Below are 26486 nucleotides of genomic sequence, written 5' to 3'. Positions count from 1 at the left end.
CTAACTAGGGGTGTACTCTTGAGATTAATCCCTGCTCTTGCTTCCTATGTGATTCTCTTTTCAGGTGCCAAATTATACACATTCTTCCTGCTTGTCTGTTTTGGGCAAGTAACTCCTTTCTGGTATTTCCATTAAACACCCAACCCTGCTCAACTATTGTAGGCTGTCTACTTATGATATTAGTTTTTTGTATTGAGAACCCATGGTTCATCAGAAGCTATGAGTGGGAGTGACCCTCCTGCAATTAACTTCTAAGGACCCTTTCTGCTGGCCTGTTCAGAATGTGTGTCAACTCCCCACCCTGCCCAAGTGCTGAAGACCCCATTACTGCACTTCTATCCTGGAGAAGCTATGTCACTAGAGTGGGGATCCTTTCCTGCTTGCAAATATTGGGTGAGTGTATGCCATGAGACGTACTGATTCCTACTTCTCTGTGTGATAAGGGGGTTCCCGGAGTTTACTATTTGGGACCCATTCCTACTTGTATGCACTGAGGGAGCATCTCTCTAGCATTGTAATGTTTAGTGTATATTCCATAATACTTCTGGGTGAGTGTCTCTCCTTGGCTGTATTATTCGGGACGAATTCCTTGCCTCCTATTTTAGGTGAGTTACTCCTTCAGAGTCTTTCATTATCAAAGTATTTCCCAGCTTTGAGCTTTAATAGTTTTTCTTTAGGATGTAAAGTAGAGGATCCAGTCCTCCTGGCCTGCTGATAAATTGATCCACAGAGTTGCTTCAGAGATCTCTGTGCAAAGTGCAGTCACAGGCGTGAGTCCCTGCTGGGTTGACATAGCACTTTATTCTACCGAAGTTGATACATTAAGTACTATTAAGTTGGAAAGTACTCGTCCTGTTTTCACAGAACTTGCAATTGGGCGCAATTCAGCATGCATGACACGCTCCACTAATACGTTTTTTCATATCACTATTAATTTTATGATTCAGAGGGTTTACTGTAGAGAAGCTATTCCTTCTCGCCAGTGCTGTTTGAGTGTGTTGTTGAGGATTCCTTTCTCCTTTGAGTGTATGTCTCCTGTGATGTGTCCCTTTGGGGACCCCTTACTGCTTGCCTCTGCTGCAGGCTCTACTTGAGTCCTTGCCATTTCAGTGGAAAGAAAAATGTTGCCAATATCACAAACCTCAGTTTCCTTCTTCCTCCAGTCTCATATTATGTCGGCCAGTTGCACGTTTTTGCTCCCTTTGTGCATTTGTATGTTTCTATCATACATATTTCCTTTCCTAGTCATTAAAATTCACTTAGCGGATACTATAAATAGTGTTTGCAGGTTGAGGTGTACATAGCTTACCAAAAACTAGATTTACTTTGCTAATGATGGTCCTACACTAATTTGCTCTGCTGCATTCCCCAAAGATTATATGAACAAACATTCTGTGTCCTTGTAAATTCAAACTTAAAACATTATGAATAGGGATAAGAACCAACTAATAAAGAGTTTCCAAAAGCTGCAGTTTAACTGTTTAGTGATTTTTATTTCTTTTTATTATGATTGTGTGATGTACATAGTACACATCAGTTTTTATCATTGCCTTTTGTCTGGGTTCCTTCCGGTCGCATGGTGGCATTGATCGTTTATAGAAAATTATTGCAGTTTTGCTTGATATTCTAGTTGCATGCTATTGGGACAAAACAATTACAAATTCTGACGTTCGGCCTAGACATATTTCGTGCTTCCCTGCCACCTAATATTGGTTAGGGTGTATTCCTTGCTAGTTAGGATTGCCACATAAATCTTCTTAATATGTGTATATATATATATGTCACATATTAGTCACTTTAAAATACGAAAAGCTGGCATTTTCTAGAATTAATATTATGTTGATGCTAGTGGGTTCCCATTTCCTTGTGATATCGATAGAACTAAAGAAATGCATTATTTTATTTCCCCCTATAAAACAGATTAAATCTGAACTTCTGCACTTAAGCACATGTTAAGGGCAGGCATATGTCCCAAAGCTGCTTGCTTGATATTTGGCTGTGCAAGACCATATTGGCACGCTGGATAGAACTTGGGGATCCTGAGAGCCAATTGGAACACAGGGCTTCTGGACAATAATCACCAGTGTAGCCATGGACCCTGCTGGCCCTCAGTATTCCAAGTACCACGATGGGTGATGCCTCTGTGTATGCTCCCTCCCTCCTCTGACCCCTCTCCCATTTTAACTATGGCTGTCTTGCTCAACCTTTGGCAGATCATCCATGACTTCATCCTGCTCCCGAAACTCATGCATTCTTTCCATAACCCCTCTATGCTGTTTGTCCAAAAGCAAAGGACTCCTACTGTCAGGCTGCAAAGTGTCCTTTGTTCAGCAGCCATGTTAAAGTGCTCTTTTGTTCCTTTATTCTTTTAACTATGTGGGCAACATTCTCTTCCACTAGGACCTATACTCATCCTCAACAACTCGTAACCCACCTTGTGCGCCCCCCACTTCGTTCTGGCCAATGAATCAAACTTCTACTGGATTGTGTCCTCCCATGGATTCCTCATCTTGGATATCCGTTTCCTGCTTTTCAGTTATTGGAGAAAAAACATCGACAGCAGTGGGTGCCATGCGACATCTGCGTTGACGTTCCTCAACGGTTTCCATTTCTGTGTCCGGACGTGATGTCAATTAAAGTATAAAATAGCAGCTCCCACCATGCATCTTTGCCCCAGTTCTGTTTTTCTGCATCCTTCCGGAACGGTTCGACTTTGCTGCAAAAAGTTGTTCTCCGGCACATGTTGTATTTTGTGTGATTTATTTATATATTTATTCCTCCACCATATCTATGCCTAAAACAGTGTTCAAGAGATGTGCGGATTGCAATTTGAAGATGTCGAACACTGATCCGCACAGAATTTATCTTTGGTGCCTGGGCAAGGCCCATGACATCGTCAAGTGTGGCTCTTACCAATCAATGACAAGCAAGACCTTACATGAGAGAAGGTTGAAACTTTCCATAGCTCAATCTATGTCAAAATCCCTGTCCTTCACGCCTTCCAAGAGAACGTCTTCTGCTGGTCAGAGTTCCATGGGTGAGAAATCTCCTGAAAGCTAGAGAAAACGGTGCAAACAATTGAAGAGATCTAGTATTGGTTCCCATCATTCCTCTTTATCCTCAAAGAAAAGCAAGAAAAGCTGACACTGCTCTCCATCATTGTATTCCTCTACCCGACTGATGCCAGGTACATTTCCCCAAGAGAACCGCTTCAGCGGACGAATGGGAACATTTCAGTTCAAAGATGTTGAAGGTATTCTCGAAGGCGGCTCCGACTGCCCCTTGAAAGAGCTGAGTTAAGGCTTCATATTCCACCGCGTCTTCCAAGGCCAGCAAGGTATCTGCCAAGGCTTTGACCCACACACGCAAAAGACAGTCAAAAGAGCTCTGAGATAGCTGCCCAGGTATCGTTGACGCCATCAACCGCAGGGGCCGCTCTGATGCTGAAAACCTCCCCTTTGAAGTCGCCTCTGAAGTTGAAGGGACCTTCAAAGTCGACCGCAGAGTCGAGGTACAAACCTCAATCCAACACTTCATTTTTTAAAGTCTTTCGGCTCCCATTTCCGAAGACGATGAGGAGGAGGATGACAGGGCTCTATATGATTGTGAACATTTTAGGGATTTGAACGTCCCTGAGGAACGTATTCAGGAGTAGGCTTGAATGGAGGACTTCGTCTCATGCCTTAAAGATGCCAGTGGAACCGACACCTTCCCAGAGACCGAGTTTGACACCCCTGATGCACAATTATAACCCAATGCAAGTTGCAGGTCAGTAACGAATGCATGTATTGACTGTTTGGGTTGGAGCTGTCCAGACAAAGAGATTAATCAGGATGATCTAACGGATACCCTGGTCAAGGGTCCGCCTTAAGAACCTGTATTGTCTTTCCATTCGGCACAAAGGGGTCCCCTTCTTGACATCTGGAAAAAACCAGGTACTACTCCTGCAGGCAATAAGATGTTAGTTAAAAAGTACAAACCTTCTTTGGTAGACCGAGACTTTTTATCCAGACACCCGACTTCAGAAAGTTTGATAGTACAGGCTACCGCTTCCACTTCCTTGGATTATCCTTCCATCCCCCTGAAAGGGATAACGAGCCTTATGACAATTTAGCCAAACATCTTTTCAGCTGAAAGCGTGCCTTTAAAGGCTATTAACACCTCTTTAGCCAAATACTCATACACCTTTGGAATGTGGTGGTAAAGTTAATCGGAAAATATCCCTGAAGCCGAAATGAGAAGGGTTTTTCAACCTCATCAGTGATGGGAAAGAGGCTTTGTGCCAATCCCTTCCATCAGGTTTGGATGCATCTGACATTGTGGGCAGATGTATGGCATCCAGTGCTGTCATCAGGCGTTTTGCATGGTTGCGAAAATCTTGGGTTTGCTCTGCATGTTCAGGCAAGACTTTGACTGGTCCAACTTATTTGGTTCTAAGGCGGACGATAGCTTGGAAAAGTTATGGACTTCCAAAGCTCCACCTGAATCTTAAGGTTCAGCAATCCACCAACACAGCAGCAACCACCCTCACAAAGTTGGTGGGGGGTCTTTTCACAATTACTCTTCCCTTAACCAAAGAGGTAGAGGCTAAGCTGTTCAAAGACGGGGACAAAGAACATTTTCACGTGCACCAATAGGTTGTGGAGAAAATCCTGCCCAGGCAACATTCTCCTCCCTGCTCTCAGCACCACCTGCAGCCCCAAACCTCTGAGCTCTTTGCTCACGATACCCCTGTGGGAGACGGATTGACCCAGCATCTGCAAAAAATGGTACTCCTTTACTTCAGACGCTTGGGCATTGCAGACAGTTGCTCAATACGGTCTCCCATTTCGGAAGAGACCTCCAGATTGCCCCCAAGGGCACATTCTTTTCGGCTCCACACGCACTTCTTCTACAGGAGATTCTCTCTCTGCTGGAAAAAGGTGCAGTGGAAAAGGTACCTTTAGCAGAACTGAACCAGGGTTGGTAATCCACCGACTTCCTGGTGCCCAAAAAATACTGAGAACTGTGAGCCATCTTGGACCTGAGGTGCTTGAAGAAGTTCCTCTGAAAAGACAAATTCAACATTGTCACTCTTTCGCCGCTCCTCCGGGCTCTTCAGCTCCAGGATTGGATGGTTTCACTCGATCTTCAAGATACTTCCATGTTCCTATAAATCCAAAGCACAGGAAGTACTTGATATTCACCACTGGTGGTACACGCTATCAATTCCGAGTGCTTCCTTTCAGACTTAGCTGCGCCCAAGGGTCTTTACCAAGTTGATGGTGGTGGTGGTGGCATTGTGTCTAAGGAGAGAAGAGATTTACATCTTCCCTACCTGGATGACTGGCTGATCAGGGCTTGGTCCTCAGAAGAAGCCCGGGAACATCTCTGCAACACCTGCCACTTCCTTCACAAAGTGGGCTTCTCCCTCAACTTCAAGAAGTCACATGTGATAGCTTCTCAAGAGCTCCAATTCATCGGGAAAGGCTTCTACTCCCGAGTTGCGAGCTCAGCATATCTTGCAGGTGGTCATAATGTTTCTGAATGCTCAATATCTGCCGGCATTTGATTGTCTGAGGTGGCTACGCCTCATGATATCTTGCATTTTTCTGGTGCCTGATGCCCAATTAAGGATGCTGTCTCTCCAGTGAGCCCTCAGATCCCAATGGTCACAGTTTTCAGGCAGAATGACTGACCTTCTTCAGGTTCTGAACAAAGTAGCACAGGATCTCCTGTGGTGAGCCTGCAAGGGAAACATGATGAATCGGGGAACCTTTTTGGTAACCCTGGCCGGAGATAACTGTAGTCACAGATGCTTCCCTCATGGGATGGGGAGCACATATGAGCGGGCTCTGATGGCATTTTTGCCTTCCATCCAGGGAAAGAACATTCCCATAATGACAGACAACATGATGGCCATGCATTACCTCACCAAGAGAGGTGGTGTAGAGTCACTATCACTTTGCAAGCAGGATATGCAGCTATGGTTTTGGGCTCTACAAAATGGTATCTCTCTGTTGGCTGTTCATTTAGCCAGAAAGGAGAATACATCGGCGGACACACTGAGCAGGCAGAGCACAATCTCCCACGAGTGGGAGTTGGCCGAGGAAGTCCTTCTGGAGATCTTCGCCCTCTGGGGAACTCCTCAGGTTGATCTGTTCGCGTCCATTACCCAACAGGATGTGCAACCTTTTCTGCTCCAAGGGAATTTCCTCAGAGGACCTCTGGGGGATGCGTTTGTAGTAGGATTTTCCACTTCTACACGCATTCTTGCCAGCTCCTGTCAACCTTCAAGTCCTCAGGAGGCTTAGGAAGTTCAGGGAATGCATGATCCCGATTGCTCTGGATTGGGCCAGGATGACGTGGTACCTGAAACTCAAGGACATGTCCATCTGCCCTCCATTTCGTCCTTCCCAGAGTGTGAATGTTCTCTCGCAGGAGGGAGGCCGTCTTCTTCACCCAGGCATCTAAATACTGTACCTACAAGCCTGGTTTCTGAGAGGCTAAAATATGACGCTTGGGACCTCCCGGAAGAGGTTACGGAGGTGTTGCTTTCAGCTAGAAGAGCAGCAACTAAAGCCCTATACCCCTGCCATTGGAACACTTTTTGCTGCTAGTGAAGAGACCCTTTCACTTGCAATACAACTATGGCATTTTCCCTTGTGCGGCACCAAGCCCATCAAGGGTTGCAGATGTCTACCGCTAAAGGATATTTGGTGACGTTGTCAATCATCAAATGCACTCCGGAGCAAAGCTCTTGTTTCAAGATCCTTTTTGTAATCTAGTTTCTGAAATGACTAACATATTTCCACTGGTTCTGTCTTGGGATTTGAACTTGGTATTTACTTTAATGATAGGAGCGCCTTTTGAGATGCTACATTCATGGCCTCTGACTATTAATGTGGAATACCATCTTCTTCGTAGCTATCACTTCTGCTTGCAGGGTTAGTGAGCTACAAGCCATATCCTGCAAACCACCATTCACCGTATTTTCCAAGGAGAGGGTGGTTCTGAGGTTCGTCCCTCCTTCCTAAGGTTGTGTCTGAATTTCATTTGTCTCAGAAGATCATGCTACCAGCTTCCTATCCAGCGCCACCTCCTAAGGATGGAGAGAGGTTGCACAGACTTAACCAAAAAGGATCTCTTTGCTTTTACACTGCAAACATTGTAAATGTTAGACAGAATGACCAGCTATTCATCGGATACATAGGGCCCAAACTAGGTAAAGCAATGACCAAGCAGACTCTTTCCGGGAAGGAAGTTCCTGATCATTTAAGAGCCCATTCCACCCGGTGGCTGGTAACTACTTCGGCTCTGCAAAGAGGTATTCCAGGACAGGACATTTGTAATGCTGCAACATGGTCCTCCCTCCATACATTTTCAAAGCATTGCTGCTTAGATACCGAGTTGGGTTAGGGCGCTCGGTTTGGAAGAGCATTGCTTTACCGCATCATGAGCGAAAAATGATAGTCTCATGAAAATTTGCTATTCCCACCTCCATCAATAATACTGGGACAAACAAAACACCAATGCCGCACGACGCCCCCTATTATAGAAGCTTTTTTTCAGCAACTGCAAAGCAGGAAACAAATACCTATCTAAAATGAGGACTCCCTAGGAGGAACATTCATCAGAAAGAACATTACCAGGTGGAAGTAATTTTTAAGTCCAAACTCTTAATGACAAGTATTGCCCAGAGGTCCGGGCAGTATTGCTTAACTATTCGCCATGGGCCAAGTTTAATATAATCCGCCCCTTGGTTATCACTACTAGGTCTACGGGGAATCCATCTTCTTCCGTGTTTGATGCTTGTGGAGTTACAGTAAGCATTCAGCTTTAGTGCAAAATACTCGGCACGTATTGATGGTGGTATATTGCGTTTGAAAAGCCACTCAAAACCCATGCACTTGGCTTTTCCACTCAACCTGTAGGTTATGTGGGTTATCTTCTTCTTTGTGCTGTGTTTGCATGAACACCAGAAACTGGCCAGGTAAGAGATTCTGGCAATCTTTGCAAACATTTGTTGGCATCATGATTACTTTATTACGGCTATTGTGAATCTGAACTACACTATAAATTCACCCCAAAAAGGCAGACCTGCAGCTGCAAAAGGCTGACATAGATGTCATGGTGAAGCCAGGATTTCTTTACATTGTTGTATACACTGGACTGAAGGGATGGGGCCCAAAGACTCGTGGCCATACATTTATTTTATCACAGCGTTTTCTTCCGTGGACAAGGCAGATGTTTGGACTCTAGTGTGTTGTATATTTTTTACTTAAATGCTATGACACAATTCAACAAAATACCCACTCCATTGTACCAGAATACACAGTGACGAGATCCCCCAAAAAATAGTTGAGTCTTTAAAGAGACACAACATAGTTGTGTGATAAGGGCACCTGCTTGTTGTCATTCCTGACATGGGCAAATGGAAGTGCTACAAAAAAACCTTGTTTTAAACATCTAACAAGCCCGCATTATGCAGAAAAATAAGCAGTTTAAAAACAACTGGGTGTTTTCTGTGTGAATGTTAATTTTCTTGGAATATTAGATTGCTAACTGGGGCTCTGTGTAGACTATGACGCATGATGCAACTATCACACTGCACACAACACTCTCATTCAAACTTATAAGAAACAATTGTCACTCCAATTGTCCATGCATTCACTCATTGTTATCTTTTGTCAGGAGGCTGAGGCCCCATGAGTGCTAGCAGTCTCGTGGCAATATCTATGGTTGGCGTGGGGCTGGGAAACTATATTAAAGGTTGTATGTTTAATGGGAATTTGGGTTTCCACTTTGTAACCAGTCATCCACTTGTGCACCAAAGCTCTTTTCCATCAAACTCACCTGAGCCCAAAGGATACCTGGCACAAGCAGTATACTTCACTGCATCACAGAGAGCACCAGTAACTTCACAACATTTTAAATGATACATTTTAATGTTACCTCACTGAACAGTACACATTATTTTGAGAGGGTGAGCATGAAAGGAAGGGGCTGCCATGCCAGAATTCGAACATATACGCATGCAAGATGCGCACACATCTCGAAAGATCTTCCCTATGTGTGAACACGCTTAATTGGTGGACGTGAAGGTTTTCTCTTTCGCAGCACAGCAGTAATCTGCATGCAACATAACTGCACTATGAGATTTCTGAAGCATGCTAAAACTAGTAATGTGGAAACCCACCCCCACATTGTAGCCCATGGCATTTTGCATTACTCTTCACATTTTAAATGCAGGACAATGTGTACCAAAATACAATATGATGTGAGCCTTAAACCGAGGACTGGTTTATACTTCAGATCTGACATTACACAACTTGTGATCTCTGCAAAGCACCCCATTAGTTGTACTACTTTCAAACTTAAACACACATGAGTTCAGCCTGTGGGATCGTTTACTGTTGGAAGTCGTTGTTTCAAACGTCTAAGTGCCTTGGAACTAAGCATAACATGTCATATTTTCAGACCGACAAATATAGGTGTTAAAATCCCTTCTAACAGGTTCCCACGTTAGGGACACCTGTTTGCGTATGAGCGGGGAATATTCTCGTATTGCTGGACTTCATTTGTGTACGTTTTTAGCAGCAGGATGTTTGTGCAAATGCACACAGTGGTTTGTTTCCTCTATAGCAGAGTGCTCAGCGTGTGAAAGAGCTCTTAGCATGGGTTGGCAACCCCTCTGTGCATATGTACTTTGCAGCATGAACATCTATCATCCTGCTGTCAGAGAAGGGAACTGCACAACATGTATCGTTAATCCTGTTCCTAGACTCCATTTCCATCCAGGGAATGTTCCGAAATGGATTAGATAATTGTATTCCGTCTAATAGAAGAAACTGAGCTGCAGAGCGGGCAGAAGAGGCTTTGGGGATCCCCACCCCGTGTACTGTCTGCTGGTGTCTGTGACATAGGGTGCCCGTTTTCAGTGTGGTCATTTATTTTCAGACCCGCCAGGGGACCACTCCGGCGATGATAGTGCGCGGTACATAAATCCTTTAACATTAACATTTATCCACACACTGTGAGTAGTATAACTCCTGAACGGCAGCATTTGCCTGCCCCAAATTACTCTTCTTCCTTGCATGTAAAGGGGAAGATTGTGCTTGGGGGAAGAGGGCGGCCTTGCCACTCAGGCCACAGCCTGTATGCCACGGATGGTAGAGGTGAACAGCCTGGTTCACCCCGGAGAAGGGATAGGGATAGGGATAGGGATAGGGATAGGGATATTGAGGCCAGCAGGGATCAGTTGGGAGCTCACTTTGATAGAAGAGTGGAGGGTGTGCTGTTCTCAATTGGACATGGACCACAATTCTCCAATTTTTCAACTCTCTCAAAACATGCCTTTTTCAACCACCACTGACCAAGAGCTAATCCCTATGGGCGCACAGGCCACAACTCACAGTACTGTGCTACTGTTAAAAGATGCCAGCCCAAATGCTGGCTAGCCACACTCTGCACAGCGATTCACGGCTCTCAAGCTAGGTCCACGCTTTACTCAATACAATGACAATAAACACCTTCCGCTAAAAGAAATGTTGCTTGTCCCACCTTTCACACAGACTCCTCACAATTCCTTCACTCTAGGCACCCAAGCTTCCACCCTGACCTCACTCCCCCTTCTATATATTAAACACATGATTTTGGATGGACAGCAAAGGACGGTCGGTGTGTGCTTACTTTCCAACACAAAAAAAAGTCAAGAAACCCCAGTAAGACAATGTTATACCACTCTGCGTGGCACAACCTCCCTTTTCTTTTGTAGTTCATTCAAAATGAAGCATTTTTTCTTTCTTGAAATGTAAAGACACTTTAGTGACAGCACTTGACTCTTTCAAAAAGGAAGTGGCAGCATTAATGTAACTGCAAAGTCGTGGCCTTTTGGTGGGGGAGGGAAGCTTAGGGTATCGACGAGTTTGCGTGCAGTCCCTTTCTGGAGTTTCTAAATTCTCTGGGACAGGATAGGTCTTTGAGGGCCTGCCCGACCTTAAGTAATTTTGAAAGGGTCCAGGCACACCTGGAATAGGTTTGCCTCTTTTCCAGGACTCCTTCAGTAGGTGAACGGTAAAGTCAAAATATGGATTACCATCTCTGTAGTCAGAGGCTCGGCCCTCCTACTGTTAAAGGAATACTCCAGGCAAGCAGTAATTCCATACTTTGCATGTTGCATGCCAATTTGTACACTCATGAATGCTGTGTCCTCCCGCTGTGCCGTCGTGGCATAGGACTATGGAAATCATAATAGACTGCGGCGACATCACAACCGGACGATGCAGCATTTTCTATAGCAGGTGTTTTTGCCTTTTGGTATTACTGTAAAGAAAAGGAACTGGTTATTTTATGCTGTATAGAGTTCCCCAATGTTTCTACTCTACGCCCCCGATATGCTGGTCCGTGAAGCAGCACAGGTGGTGGAAAAGGGATACAGGCTTTGGCCATACATAATATAACATCACAGGTAGGACCTACCGGCTGTATTTTGCCTTGGTGTTCCAAGTGACCTCATTGATAAATCCAGCTTCACTCTTGTTTTTTGTCAGATGTCACTCTGAACCCCTTGGTTGAATATATTCCCATAGTTGAGAGATAGCCATCTATAATTCTACATTTTCCATAATTGTATGTGCTGCGCGTAAGTTGTTGCAGAAGGACCATGCACTTTAATACTGCCTGTGCCACGTGTGGTCTTTTTTTGTAATACAGATGCACCCATTTCAGAGTTGTGCCTTTTTAAATGTGCAGTGAGTCCAGCTGCATTTACTTACTCTTACATATATAAATGTAGAATTTTATTAAAAAAAAAATTCTGACTCTGTTTTTAACCTTCAGCAATGATTCTGGGTCCATGCCCACTTCCAGAAATCACCAGTGTTTTGTGTAATGAACACAATTTGCACTTTGTCATAACATTATTAAAGAAGCAGGAACGAGTGTGTTAACCACATCTTTGTACAATAAAAAATCTAAAATTGATGTGTCAAAATAAGAGGACATATGCCCTGCGCTGAGGTAAACTGCACAGCGCACTTTTAATATCCTTAAGGAAGCAGCAGATGCCGGCGGCACTCAAAACAATTGAGAAAACTCAATGTAATTTATGATGTGAAAAAATAAGCATTATTGGATTACACATTAAATGTACACTTTAATTGGAATTTTGATATTCCAAATGTTGACTTACAAGAGGGCGATTTTAATAAAATTACAATTGCCAGAGCTACTATACTCTCGAGGCTGGACTATGGTAATGCACTTCAATAGGAGCTAACACTGCTTGCCTGACAAAATGTCTGACAATTCAGAACAACGCTGTGCGCATTATCAAAAATATACCAAGAGGTGAGCACATTTCGGCCGGAAGAAGAGGTCTTCACTGACTGGCGGTGAAAGATCGGATTGCTTTTAAAGCTGCCACACTAGTACACTGCTGCCTTTTTGGAGTTGCTCTTTTCTATCTAATGTCACTGGTATACCCATACGCCCTTGCGTTCAGGAAACCAGGCTTAGATTAATTGCGTAACCTGCAAACAAACCAATGGATTGTGCAGATCTTTTCCCGCTAGAGCTGCTAAGCTCTGGACCACACTCCCGGCTGCTTTGAGATTCGAAAGAAACAACTTAAATTTCTGTCGAGCTCTGAAGACTTTCCTATTTAAGTGAGCATTTGTGAGAGTCTTGTTCTCACATTTTCTTCTGTGTTGTACCGTTTAATTCTTTGTTGTCCTTTGTCTTTATGTTGGCGCCCTGATGCCTGCGGCGCCCTATAAATCTATAATACCTTGAAATCACCATCAATAAATGGCACTTGTTCCTGTAATCTCAGCCTTATTCGCTTTTAGTGTGTTCTGTGTAGGAGGGAGACAAGCCATGGTGGCTTACCTCTATTTCTTTTATGATTTACCTTTTTATGCCTGGGCTATTCGACCAAAACCTGTATCCATGATGGTCTACAGAAAACACGTACAGATTTGTTAACCTTCTTTATTATGAATTCACTGAATTTAATTATTCCAGAATTTCATTGGTGGCATACTGTACCCCACAGTTGTGGTATAGCTCCTATGACACGAGACTTAAAATGTAATTGGTATACCAAAGAAAAAGAGGTGCCTTAATAATCATGTGAGATAAACAATTTTTCAAGTACAAACTTAACATCCAATAAAGAACTTTGTACTTGAAGTGAAAAATATGAACGCACTCTTTCTTGTGATATTTGCATTTAGTTTTGGTTTGTTTCTTGTTACAAAAAGCTAAGATTATGATTGTGTGAGCACAAAAATGTATTCAGCTTAAATTTACTAATTTTAATGAGCCACTCTTGACTGGGTGCTGATGGAAAAGACAACCCCTTGTATTCGATTAGGCCTAGAACATTTTATGTAAAAGATTTCTTTGGACCAATTCTTGTTACAGCCAGCCAACGTGTCTTTCGACCCCCTCAAGGGTGCTTTTTTGCAAGCCTAAAAAAATATCAATTGACACTATATTAACCCTTTAACTGCCATGGTTATTTCCCCCCAGTGCCAAAGCCTTTTTTGGTGATTTCGGTATGTGGAAATTCAATGTCTCGTAACTTCGGTTATATGAGATATCTCGGCCAAATTTGGCTCCTTTTTTTCCCACATGTAGGCGGTCGTAACGCCACCCAGGAATCCTAGGTTGCTGTAGGGGGGTGAGAGAAAATAACCAAAAAGCACGAAAATGTTGTGTTTTTTCAAAAAATGATAATACAATGATGTAGAAAGAAGCCTGTGGTTTTTTCCTTGTAAGAGCTAGGAACAGATGGTTTGCTGTGCTGAATTCCCCAATTTCCTGGCTTTCAAGAACAGGTTGAGTGGAAACGAAAAAACATTATTCCGAAGGGATTGTGTCCTCCGACGTATTCCTTATCTTGGATAATTCGTCTCCAGCTTGCTGGCCTCGGAAATTTTTTCTCTGTTAGAGGGTGTGCGCGTCGACGTCCGCCGAATTGGTGTCCCTCGACAGCCACGTATCAGCGCCGACGTCACCATGCCCATGAATAGCCACGCGTGGCGTCCGTTGCTCAGTTCCGTTTTTCCGCGCTTCGTGGGGCCTCGGAACATCGTTGCTCAGTTCAGTCAGATAAACCTCTTATATTTCCTCGATAAAACCAACTGGTACTCAATGGCTTCCTCATCCGAACCGACGACTCCGCAGTCCGGCTTCAAAAAATGTCAAGACTGCGGAAAGAAAATGTTGCTAACGGATCCTCACAGGATCTCTTTGTGGTGCTTGGGAGCCGAGCACCATTGTTCGGAGTGTGAGGACTGCATGTCCATGACGGCGAAAGCCTTGAAGGAGTGCAAGGGGAAGCCCAAGAGAGGTAAGTCAGTCAAAACCTCCTCGAAAGTTTCTTCGGCTGAGTCGATGCATTCGTCTCCTCGCTGTCGAAAACATTCCCATTCTAGGTCTCGAAGTAGCTCCCACCACTCGTCGAGATCTAGACACTCAAAAAAGAGACGTCGAAGATCCCCTTCCTCGTCATCTTCTGTTTCCCCAGAAAGGGTCTTCTGTCCCACAAAACACAGCTCTCAGGCTGAGTGGGAGGAATTCAGGAAGAAAATGCTAAGCGTCTTCGAGAAAGCAGCCTCGACCCCCTCGAAGAGAGCTGAGGGTGATACCCTGGGTGAAAAGGCCAAAAAATTGTTTCAGGAGGATTTTACCTCTGAAGAAAGAAGGTTAAAAGACCTACAGGAATCATTACATGAGGCAAGTGGGCTGGACACTTCCCCAGAAGTGGAATTTGTCAAACCAGACCCAGGGGAACATGCCGAAACCCCCTATAGAACCCTGATGGCAAGAATTATTGAATTCATGGGTTGGTCTGCGCCTTCACCTGTTTTTCAACAGGATGACCTTACAGACATACTAGATAAAGGTCCACTGGAGGATCCTGTGGTCCCTTTCCATAGAGCTTTACAAAGGAAGATTTCATCAAATTGGGTAACTCCTGAGGTTATCCCTGCAGTCAATAAAAAATTGTCAGCCAAGTATAGGGTAGCTGCGGCTGACCCTGAATATTTATCAAAACACCGACTCCAGAGAGCCTGGTGGTTCAAGCGGCAACTTCATCAAGCAGCAGATCCGCTTATCCTACTGTCCCACAGGATAGAGATGACAAAAGGTATGATTCTATGGCAAAAAAAGTCTTTTCGGCTTGTAGTATGGCGTTGAAGTCCATCAACGCCACTTGTATACTCGCCAGGTTCAGTCACACACTGTGGGAGTGTGCTTCATCAGCGGCTGACTGCATACTGGAAGGAGATGAAAGGGAAGCCTTCCTTAACATCATTAAAGATGGCAAAGATGCCATGTGCGAATCTCTTCAAACTGGCATCGATTCCGCTGACAGTATCAGCAGGGCCATGGCGGCAAGTACTACAATCCGCAGGCATGCGTGGTTATGAAAGTCTGGCTTTGCTCCAGATGTACAGGCCAGACTTTTGAATATGCCCTTTGACGGCTCTTCTTTATTCGGTGGAAAAGTTGCAAACATCTAAAGCAGCAGCAAAATTTTTAGGAGCTGCAATCCGCCAAACTCCTTTTCGCCCCTCAGGAACCTCTGGGAGAGGAAAGTCCTTTCGCTATTATTCCGCATTCGGGAAAGGCAGAGGACAGCCGGCTCAAAGAGGCCAAAGGAGATCCACCCGAGGTGGACGGGTCAAAAGTACTAAGGCCGCAGCAGCAGCAGCACCCTCGGCATCTGCATCAGCCGCCCCCAAACCACTCTGAGGTCTTTCCACACAAAACAGCTGTAGGGGGCAGGTTAACTCACCATCTGGCGGAATGGCAGGCTATTACGTCAGATGCTTGGGCATTGGAGACAGTTGCCCAAGGTTTCTACCTACCCTTTCTACGCATCCCTCAGAGTCATCCACCGGGGCACAGCTCTCAAAAGTTCAAGATCCGCTCCTCTTGCAGGAAATTGTAGACCTGCTAGAGAAAGGTGCCATAGAACCGGTACCTGTAACAGAGAGGAACAAGGGCTGGTACTCCCCCCTACTTTCTCATACCGAAGGAGGACGGAGGACTGAGACCCATCTTGGACTTACGAGAATTGAACAAGTTCCTCAGGAAGGACAAGTTCAAGATGGTAACTCTCTCTCAGATCCAGGACTGGCTGTTATCTCTGGACTTCAAGGATGCTTATTTCCATGTGCCAATCCATCTCAAACACAGGAGATACCTGAGGTTCGCAATTGGCGGCTCTCATTATCAATTTCGAGTTCTGCCATTTTGGCTGACCTCCGCCCCGAGGGTCTTCACCAAGCTAATGTCGGTAGTGGCTGCAAGTTTAAGGAGGGAAGGGATCCACATCTACCCCTACCTGGACGATTGGCTGATCAGAGCTGTATCTTCGGAACAAGCTCAGATCCAGCTGGATTATGTCTGCCACTTCCTTCACAAACTGGGCTTCTCCCTCAATTTAAAGAAGTCACAGATCACATCATCACAGAGACTCCAGTTCATCGGAGCGGTCTTGGACACTTCCCTGGGAAAAGCCTCGCCACCAGAGGTGAGGGCTCAAGATATTCTGCAGATGGTCAACAAGTTTCAAAATGCCCAACATCTCCCAGCCTTCGACTTTTTGAGATTGCTAGGTCTCATGGCATCCTGCATCTTCCTTGTGCCAGAGGCTCACCTGAGAATGAGATCTCTCCAGTGGGCACTAAGAACCCAGTGGTCACAATACTCAGGAAGAATGACAGATCTCCTCTGGTTTCCGGACAAGGTAGCCCACGACCTTCAATGGTGGGCCTATCCAGAGAACATCTTGAAAGGAGAACTGTTTTGGCAACCATGGCCGGAGATAACAGTAGTCACAGACGCCTCACTCACGGGCTGGGGAGCCCATGCCAACGACTTGACCATCAGCGGTCGTTGGTCTCCATCGGAGTCCAGACTACACATCAACCTATTAGAGCTGAGAGCGACCAGACTAGCGCTGAAAGCTTTCCTGCCATCAGTACAGGGGAGAAATGTCCTGATAATGATGGACAACACGGTGGCCATGCACTACCTCAACAAAAGAGGAGGCGTAGGGTCACTGCCACTGTGCAGAGAGGCAATGCAGCTCTGGTTTTGGGCAATTCAGGAAGGAATCTCTCTATCGGCAGTCCACCTAGCCGGAGAGAAGAACTTGACAGCGGATGCTCTGAGCAGGCAGAGCACAGTCTCCCACAAGTGGGAGCTAGCTCAGGAAGTCCTTCAAGAGATCTTCGCCCTTTGGGGAACCCCTCAGGTGGATCTGTTCGCCACCAGCACCAACAGGAAGTGCGATCTGTTCTGTTCAAGGGAATTTCCCCTGAGAGGAGCTCTAGGGGACGCGTTCGTAGTGGACTGGGAGTTTCCACTCCTTTATGTGTTTCCACCAGTCCCTTTTATTCCTCAAATCATCAGGAGGTTGAGAAGATTCTGGAAAACCATGATCCTAATTGCCCCGGATTGGGCCAGGAGAACGTGGTACCCGGACCTTCTGGAAATGTCCATCTGCCCTCCAATCCGTCGTCCACTCAAAGAGAATCTTCTCTTGCAGAAGGGAGGTCAGGTTCTCCATCCAGACATAAGAACCCTCAACCTTCACGCTTGGCTTCTGAAAGGTTAAGGTACAAGGATTGGGAACTCCCTGATGACGTCGTGGAGGTGTTGCTTTCGGCCAGAAGGCCAGCAACAAAGTCTTTATACCGCTGCCATTGGAACACATTTTGCAGCTGGTGTAGAGAGGACAATATCGACCCTTTTTCATGTGGTATCGTTTCTACTGTACTTGGCAAACTCAGGCCTTCAAGTTGGCACTGTAAAAGGCTATCTCGCGGCGCTATCAATCTTCAAGCGCACTACGGAGGAACCATCGTATTTCAAACTACCCTTAGTAATACAATTTCTTAAGGGATTAACTAATGTTTATCCTCCAAGACCATTCCAAGTTCCCTTAAGGCACTTAAATTTAGTCTTAAATTTCCTAATGGGTACTCCCTTCGAACCACTCCACTCTTGTTCGCTGAGATTTCTCACTCTTAAAACTGTCCTATTAGTAGCACTAACATCTGCTAGAAGGGTGAGCGAATTACAAGCTCTATCTTGTAAACCCCCCCATACAATTTTCCATAATGACAAAGTTGTCCTACAGGTGAAGCCTAATTTGCTCCCAAAGGTGGTTTCTGAATTTCACATCACTCAGAAAATTACCTTACCTTCATTCTACCCTCCTCCCCATGCGGGGAAAGAGGAAGAAAGGCTACATAGGCTGGACCCAAGGCGAGCTCTAAGCTTTTACATCAGCAGACTGGCTAGGATTAGGCAAGCAGACCAACTGTTTGTAGGCTACTCATGTCACAATTTGGGACTACCCATAACAAAACAGACCATTTCCAGGTGGATTATTTTGGCCATTCAGGAATGTTACAAACTGGCAGGGAAAGAGCCACCCCAGAATCTTAGGGCTCATTCAACCAGGGGTATCGCAGCCTTTTCGGCCCTCCAAAAAGGGGTACCGGTCCGAGACATATGTGCGGCTGCCACATGGTCGTCCGCACATACATTCACAAGATTTTACAACCTGGATTCCTCCGCTAGTCAAGAGACCAGATTTGGCAAAGCCGTATTACATTCGGTTCATTCCTAAAAGGGAGGCATGACACATTATTACTCCCACCTCCAATTACATGCCACTGCTATGGGAGTCTAACAAAGATAAGGAATACGTCGGAGGACACAATCCCTTCGAAGAACAAGTTACTTCTTACCTGGTAACGTTCTTTCGATGGGATGTTCCTCCGACTTATTCCTTATCGCCCCTCCCATCCATCCCCGCAGTAATACTTCCCTTGTGGTTGCAGTTTACGTTCCTTCAAGGTCAATAACCAATTCAGGCATGACTTATCTTATGCTACAAAACGGAACTGAGCAACGGACGCCGCGCGTGGCTACTTATGGGCATGGTGACGTTGGCTCCGATACGGTGGCTGTCGAGGGACACCAACTCGGCAGAAGTCGACGCGCAGCAGAGAATACATTTCCAAGGCCAGCAAGCTGGAGACGAATTATCAAAGATAAGGAATACGTCGGAGGAACATCCCATCGAAAGAACGTTACCAGGTAAGAAATAACTTGTTCTTTGATGTGGTTATCAACCGTTTTGTGAAAGGTAGGCAATTTTGGCCATTTTTGCCAATTGGACATCCATGGACGGAATGGAAAAAAAGGGTAGGAAAGCCGAATTGGAGAACAGAAAGGCATATCTTTCTGAAAAGTAGACAAAATTCCAAGTTTGGAAAGGGGTGATTTGCGTAGGTCGGGCAACAACTAGGTAGGGGAAAATGCCATAGACTGGGGGAAAAGCGGGAAAATGACCAAAAAAAAGTATGTGTTGGACATGGTTGGCTTGGTACGGCAATGGCTTCTATGAATTTTGAGAAAAGCAATGTTCTGCTACATTCCCCCGACTCTTGCAATTAGGAAAGCACACATTTTTTGTAGCGTTTTCCAAAACAGGCAATACCACAAGCCAAACACTGAGCCATGGTACGCAGGAGTTTTATGCTCAAAGCCTGAACAGACGCACTTAGCATGTGTAAATCGGGAAAACCAATGTGGTGAGGAATGACAAGCATACAATTTTTGAAAGAGCACAGGCAGACCTTTTCAAAGGTAGGTGACTTGTGCAGGTTACAAAAGTGTATGGTGCCTAAAGCAGCGACTAAATGTAGGTCACATTTGGGAAATGAAAGGGTTGCGTGACAAAGGGCACCAGCAAATGGGTCAAAACATTATGAAAACCACACAAGCACAACAAATGTTATACCTTGCTTCGTTCCCACAGGTGTCCCGTTGAAAACGGTACCTCACATGTGTGGGTGCACCTACCTGGGCGCCAAGGGGAAAACCTAAAACACAAGTAACCCTAAGTCTGTTTTCACACCTGAATTTCACACACTCTGCAGACGGGCACATCATACAGATATGAGCCTCAGGTGTCCAAGCCACCAAGGAAAACAGGGAACCCCATGCATTTCCGAAAAGAGGACACCCGTGGGAATCCGCAGAGGTATGATTTGCACAAATCGGCCCAGAATGTATTACCCAGACACCCACGCAAAGTCCGAAATGTGGGGGAAAAAAATCGCATGGCCTACCTTCCCGCGTTCCCACAGGTGTGCCGACAAAAATGGTACCTCACATGTGTGGGTGAACCTACCTGGGGGGAAGGGGGAAACCCAAAAACGCTGCTAACCCCAAGTCATTTTGGACAGCAGAAAGTGTTGAATTTCGTTCAAGCCCACACCATAAACATTTGGGCCTAGGGCGTCCAAGCCACCAAGGAAAACTGGAAACCCCATGCATTTCAGAAAAGAGGACACCCTTGGGAATCCGGAGAGGGCTGACTTGTGCAAATCGGCCCAGAATTTATTATCCAGAAGCCCCGGACAAGTCCGAAATGTGGCGAAAAAATACACTATTTCCACACATTTCACTCTGCTCACCCACCGAAACACGCGCCAACAACACATGGCCTACCTTCCCGCGTTCCCATACGTGTCCCGACAAAAAGGGTACCTCACATGTGTGGGTGCACCTACCTGGGGGCAAGGGGAAAAGCCAAAAACGCAGCAAACCCCAAGTCGTTTCGGACAGCAGAATTTGATGAATTTTCTCGAAGTGCACACCATACAGATATGGGTCTATGGTGTCCAAGCCTCCAAGGAAAACTGGGAACCCCATGCATTTTCCAAAAGAGGACACCCGTGGGAATCCGCAGAGGGTTGACTTGCGCAAATCGGCCCAGAATTTATTACCCAGAAGCCCCGACAAAGTCCGAAATGTGGCAAAAAATACATAATTTCTGCACATTTCACTCTGCTCACCCATCGAAACACACTGCCAACAACACATGGCCTACCTTCCTGCATTTCCACAGGTGTCCCGAAGAAAACGGTACCTCATGTGTGGGTGCACCTACCTGGGGGAAAGGAGGAAAGCCAAAAACGCAGTTAACCCCAAGTCGTTTCGGACAGCAGAATCTGATGAATTTTCTCGAAGTGCACACCATACAGATTTGGGCCTATGGTGTCCAAGCCACCAAGGAAAACTAGAAACCCCATGCATTTCTGAAAAGAGGACACCCGTGGGAATCCGCAGAGGGTTGACTTGCGCAAATCGGCCCAGAATTTATTACCCAGAAGCCAAAGTCCGAAATGTGGTGGAAAAATACACTCTCTGCACATTTCACTCCGCTCACCCACCGAAACACGCGCCAACAACACATGGCCCACCTTCCCGCGTTCCCAAACGTATCCCGATGAAAACAGTACCTCACATGTGTGGGTGCACCTACCTGGGCGCCATGCGGACAGCCTAAAACACAGGTAACCCCAAGTCTGTTTTGACACCTGAATTTCACACTTTCTGCAGACGGGCACACCATACAGATATGGGCCTCGGGTGTCAAAGTCACCAAGGAAAACAGGGAACCCCATGCATTTCCGAAAAGAGGACACCCGTGGGAATTTGCAGAGGTATGACTTGCGCAAATCAGCCCATAATTTATTACCCAGAAGCCCCGGCAAAGTCTGAAATGTGCCAACAAAAACACACATTTTTCACTTTGTCAGGGGTTCGGGGTAAAACATTCTGGTCCACTTCGCGCAAGTTGTACCTCTGTGGATTCCCACTGGTGCCCTCTTTTCAGAAATGCATGGGGTTCCCAGTTTTCCTTTATGGCTCGGACATCCTAGGCCCAAATCTGTAGGTTATCTCCCCAAACCCTTTTGTGGTTACCAGTGGGTTAGCCATTTCCCTTTGCGGCTAGATTGGTGAACCCACACATGTGAAGTACCGTTTTCGTTGCGACACCTGTGGGAACGCGGGAAGGTATGACATCTGTTGTTGGCGGCGTGTTTCGGTGGGTGAGTAGAGTGAAGTGTCTGGAAATTGTGTTTTTTACCGCAAGTCAGACCTCTTTGCATTCCCACGGGTGTCCTCTTTTGGGAAATGCATGGGGTTCCCTGTTTTCCTTGCTGACTTCGACACCCTAGGCCCAAATCTGTAGGTTGCCCACATGAACAAATTGTGCTGTGGTGAAAGGCTTGGGGTTACCAGCGGGTTACCCTTTTCCTTTTGCGCCCCCGGTAGGTGCACCCACACATGTGAGGTACCGTTTTCATCGGGACACGTGTGGGGACTCGGGAAGGTAGGCCATGTGTTGTTAGGGGTGTGTTTCGGTGGGTGGCCAGAGCGAAATGTCTGAGAATTGTCTTCATTTCCAGCCAATTTCAGAGACATTTCCCTGTGTCCACTCACCGAAACACGTCGCCAACAACAGATGTCATACCTTCTTGCGTTCCCACAGGTGTCCCAACGAAAACGGTACCTCACATGTGTGGGTGCACCAACCGCGGGGCGCAAAAGAAAAAGGGTAACCCACTGGTAACCTCAATCCTTACGCCACTGCCCATTTTGTTCATGTGGGCAACCTACAGATTTGGGCCTAGGGTGTCGAGACCAGCAAGGAAAACAGGGAACCCCATGCATTTCCCAAAAGACGACACCCGTGGGAATCCACAGAGGTCTGCCTTGTGCAAATTTCCCCAGTTTTTATTAGCCACAATCCCCAACAAAGTGTGATATTTGGTGGGGAAAAAACACAATGTTCACTTTGTCTAGGGTTCTGGGTAATAAATTCTGGGCTGCTTCGTGCAAGTCAGACCTCTGTGCATTCCCACGGTTCCCTAGGTACGCTGCAACAAAGTTGCCAGTCCTTTCGATGTGGAAAGTCATGTTTCTCTCAAACATCAAGAGATGACGTACCAGTCACCGTCATACCGATCCCAGGCATACTCGACTCTTGACATCTATAAGCCTAAGTCCCAGTTCTACCGGGGAAACCAGCACTGCTGTGGCTCCTCGTACACCAGGAAGGCAGCCAGCAACTAAGCAAACCTGACCGTCTCGGGATCGGCCCCACACTTTCACACCCAAGTGGGCTTGAGGCTTTCCCAATTCCTCAAAGAGTGGACAAAGATTACCACAGATGGATGGGTGTTGTCACTCCATACAACCGTGCCATAACCTGGAATTTGTCAAACGCTCCATGATTCCTCCCTTGCAAAAGGAAGAAAAGAGTGTACCCCTGCTACTACAGGAAGTACAATCTCACCCGTTGAAAGGATCCATTGAATGCGTCCCACCAGGTCAGCGGGGACAGGTATATATGATAAATCATTGATAAGGTGCCTCCACACATGTGTTTCTAGGTGCCACAAAACAAGGGAGGGAAGACATGGAGGACGAGACAAACAATCTTACGAGGCATTGTATCATTCAGATCATGCAAGTGCGAGAGTGTACTTGAGGAGGCTGAGGCCCCTCCTCGACCTCCGGGTCCTCATATTCTTCTAGACACAGACCTTCATGATGGTGACTCTAGATCAGGTCTTGTCTCAGCTTCAAGAAGGGTCTTTTCTAGCATCCCTGGATTTTGAGGATGCGTATTTTCACATCCCTATTTATCAGAAACACTGCTGCTACCTGTGCTCTACAAGGGAAGGTTGCCTCTTCCAATTCAAAGTGCTGCCCTTGAGGCTTCAGTCAGCCCGGAGGGTGTTCACCAAATGCCTAGCCCCCGGTGGTTGAACACCTTTGTCGCTCAGGTGCACATATCTATTCGTACCTACATGACTGGCTGGTGTGGGTGGAGTCCTTTCCCCTGGCCACCAGCCATACCGCAAAGACTATCAAATGCCTACAGTCTCCCGGATTCCCTGTGAACTTTCAAAAGTTCTGTTAACTGTGTCTCGCTGAGCGCTCTATTTGGGGGCTCAACTGGACACACGCTCTTGCTTGGCTACTTTCTCAGTGGATAGGGTTGGAACCCTTCTTGACAAGGTCCTGTTACTATCCCGAATGTCAACAACCTCAGTCTGCCTTCTAAAGTCTGTGTTAGTGATGATGTCCTTGGTCATTCATCTGCTTCAACATTCCTGGCTTTACATACGACTGCTCCAGGAGTTCCTCGATGCAGGCTGGTGGCAGGCAGGACTTGTGTTCTGAAAGGACAAGATCCCTTTTGATGAGGCAATTCAAGGATGCTCTACGCTGCTGGTCAGTCCAAGCTCAACTCGTATAGGGAATGCCATTTCGCCTTCCCCCACATCGTCATCGCCATGACAGACGCCTCCCTGGGAGAGTTGGGGCACACACACAGGGGATCTACATGCCACGGGTCTCTGGACACACGAGAAGACTTTTCATATTTTTTTAAATGTTTTATTATTTATTGTGCTTATGGTTTACAAAGAAAACCTTACACAAAAATATTTACAATTTTGAAACATTATACAAACAAACACAAGCATTACATGTCATATTTAATTCGGAACTAATTAACCAATAAAACTACATGTGTGACAGCAGCGACAGACAAAAGCAACAAACCACACGCACTTCACTACACCGCAACAACAAAACAAACCACACATAGCCTTGCACAACACTGCATGAAGGCTACCAACCAAAAAATACACCTAAGCACAGTGAACAGTGTAAACGAACTGCAGCTGCCAACAGCACATCACAGCTCTCTGGCTCTTTCTCCCGCTGTGTCCTACTAACCTACCCTACTCTCTTACCTTTCAGAGCCGCCAGAGCGCCAGGGGACCACTCCGGTGGTGAGTGTGTGGTATAAATATCCTTTAACATCATTAACATTTGCTCTCAATCCTGAAAAGGGTATTGCAGTATGATTATTGTACCAAGGCATTCACGGGTTGTCGGAAGCGGCCACTGTGTTGGTGTGGCTTGACCATTCCTTCAGTGTTGACGTACCACAGCATGCTCCTATGCCTTGAGGTCATTTCCTCTCGTCTTTCAGTAGTTTGGGTTATGATCGTGCATCTGAGCGGCAGTGCTCATGGTGGATGTTTGGGTGCGCTTAGACTGTTGAGATGGCCGAGTCACTGCGGTCCTCTGGCTTATCCGGCCCATCCTAGTCCCTGTTCTGTGTTGGAAGCACTTAAAGAGGTGCCGGGGGGAGTTAGTCGGAGAGTGAGTGTGATTTAGCTGCTCAAACGCCTATTGCTACAGCAGACATTTTTAGAGAGACCTTCACAGTCACCATCATATTTTACTCTCCTGATACCTCAAAACTATCTGGGCCTTCAGCCTATGCTTATCAGCCTTCTCCTTCGAAGGGTCCACCATTGGTTCCTCTTCCTTCCTCAAATGAGGATTCAAACAGAACCAGCGCTGCATTATTTGCCCTTAACTTTGCTTTGAATTCTTTAGTTAAATTGTATGAAATTATCAAAACGACTTTGAAGCGCAGGAGTACTCCCTCTGCGGTTCTTTCTAAATTAAATTACCTGGAAGGTTATAAATGCGCCAAATCGTCGGAATGAGGGGACGAGGCATTGAGGCCCAAAATCCCCCATTTGGATGATGTTATTGAAGTGCTGATTCTTCGTGTGAGATTGACTGTTCAGTGTTCATAATTGAACCAGCTGCCAGCGAGAACTCTATCACTAGCCGGCAGCAGACAACCTTACATCTTCCAGACAAGCCTGCAGCAGATGTGAGTGAGTATTTTCCACAGGAGAGTGAGATCCAGCAGCATACCGATGTGTCTCATTTCCATATAATGCCCTCAATAGGAGTAATGAGATCCAGCAGCATACCGATGTGTCTCATTTCCATATAATGCCCTCAATAGGAGTAAAATGAATATGAAATGGAGACTGGTATGTCTCTAGGCTATACAACAGAGCTGCAAGAACTTTACCGTCTTAGGATTTTCATACTGATACAATTGTGATTTTCCCATATTTATTTGAAAAATGTATAATTTGGTGACCGATGCCTCTCGCTTTTCTTTTAATGAAAGCCATCATAGTTTTTTTTTTTTTTTTAATCATCCGCATTTTCCAATGTTTTATTCATTAACCACCAACTCATGGACCGTTTCTTATTTTTCATGGACAATTGTAAAATCTTTTTTTTTAATCATTAATTACAAGATTATTCTGGTATGCATATGAGGAGAAAGCATAAATGAGTCCCTAAGTCCGACCTTCGTATAATCTAGCAGAACAGTATCATCTGCATATGAGAGCCAGAAAACCTTAACATACATTTTTTTTTTGCAGATATAAAGGTTGCCTGCGCTAAATACTCCTCCCATGTCCGATAAATATACATTAAATAAAAGTAGGCACCAAATACATCCTTGTCTCAAACCTCTAAAGGTTTTTACATGCTGCGAGAGTTCTCCTTGACGATTAAGTTGGATCCTTAACATTCAGATATTATGTAAACTGATCAGTCAGTATACTTGGAAGGGGAGGGTGAATAATCCAAAATGTAAGTTTCTTTCAGACGTTCTCACAGTTAATGGTGTCAAAAGCAATGGATAAATCAATACTGGCAACATATATATCAGAAGATCCCTTTTTAACCACCATATGTGGGAACAAGTCCAG

General features: G+C 45.6%; 1 protein-coding gene across 5 annotated transcripts in view; it reads left to right on the top strand.

Moving 5' to 3' along the window:
* The window catches only part of ARNT2 (aryl hydrocarbon receptor nuclear translocator 2), an 861066-nt gene that overhangs the window by 668483 nt on the left and 166097 nt on the right, over window positions 1–26486 (top strand). The gene's annotated exons all lie outside the window — the stretch shown is intronic.

The sequence above is a fragment of the Ambystoma mexicanum genome, chromosome 11, assembly GCF_040938575.1.
Source record: "Ambystoma mexicanum isolate Mex_15411 chromosome 11, UKY_AmexF1_1, whole genome shotgun sequence".
NCBI lineage: Eukaryota > Metazoa > Chordata > Amphibia > Caudata > Ambystomatidae > Ambystoma > Ambystoma mexicanum.
The sequence above is the reverse complement of the archived record's forward strand: the minus strand, read 5'-3'. Positions and strand labels throughout refer to the sequence as shown.